The sequence below is a fragment of the Oryx dammah genome, unplaced genomic scaffold, assembly GCF_014754425.2.
Source record: "Oryx dammah isolate SB20612 unplaced genomic scaffold, SCBI_Odam_1.1 HiC_scaffold_10582, whole genome shotgun sequence".
Lineage (NCBI taxonomy): Eukaryota > Metazoa > Chordata > Mammalia > Artiodactyla > Bovidae > Oryx > Oryx dammah.
In genome coordinates, this window is record NW_024080007.1 from 1 (window position 1) to 1,051 (window position 1,051).

The 1,051-nt window shown below is 36.5% G+C and overlaps 1 pseudogene; it reads left to right on the forward strand.

The window, feature by feature from the left end:
• The first annotated feature begins 205 nt into the window (after positions 1-205).
• LOC120860150 lies at positions 206-970 on the forward strand (annotated as a pseudogene).
• Positions 971-1,051: the final 81 nt, after the last annotated feature.

Genomic DNA, 1,051 nt, shown 5'->3' on the forward strand with positions numbered 1-1,051 from the left:
AAGTAAGAGTGGAGTGTTGTTTAATTTCCTCTTATTTGTGAGTTTTCCAAATTTCTTTCACTTATATATATATAAGAATGGGTCTAAAATACATCAGTAAGAGGGTAGAACAAGTCAGGGAGAATCTCAAATAGATAGGGAAAAATCAAACACATGTCAGGATTGAGAAGTCAGAGTCTCAAAATGAATGAAGTGTTCTGAGCAGCAGTGCCTTGACAGTTGGCAGGAACAGGTACCTAATGAAAGGTGGCAAAAAGGAAACCAAGAAGAAAGTGGTTGATCCAATTCCTTAGAAAGATTGGTATGATGTGAAAGCACTAGTTATGTTCAATACAAGAAATATTGGAAAAACACTAGTCATGAGAACTCCAGAGTTCAAATTATATCATGTTTTTGAAATGAGCCTTGTTGATCTGCAGGATGATGAAGTTGCATTTACAATACTCAAGCTAATAACTGAGGCTATTTGGGACAAAGCTACCTAACTTTATGGCATGGAATTTACCTATGACAAAATGTGCTCCATGGTCAAAAAATGGCAGCCTGTGATTGAAGCTCATGTCAGTGTCAAGACTACTGAAAGTTATTTGGTTCGTCTATTTTATTTAAAAATGCAACAATTATATTTGGGAGATCTCATACACTCAGCAGCAACAGGTCTGCCAAATCCAGAAGATGATGATGAAAATCATGACCCTAGAGTTATAGACAAATAACTTGAAAGAAGTGGTCAATAAATTGATTCCAGACAGTACTGGAAAAGGCATAGATGAGATTTGCCAAAGTACTTATCCACTCCATGATGTCATTGTTAGAGAAGTAAGGGTACTGAAGAAGCCCAAGTTTGAATCAGGAAAACTCATGGGGCTTCATGAGGTGATGGTAATAGTTCTGGAAAGCTATCAAGGATGAGACAGGTACTAAAGTTGAATAGGCTGATGGATATGAGCCCAGTCCAAGAATCAGTTAAAAAAATTCAGACTTTTAATGGTGACAAATTAAGTTTTATTTGTGACAAAGAGGGATCTCAAACATGTCAAAAAGTGCCTCA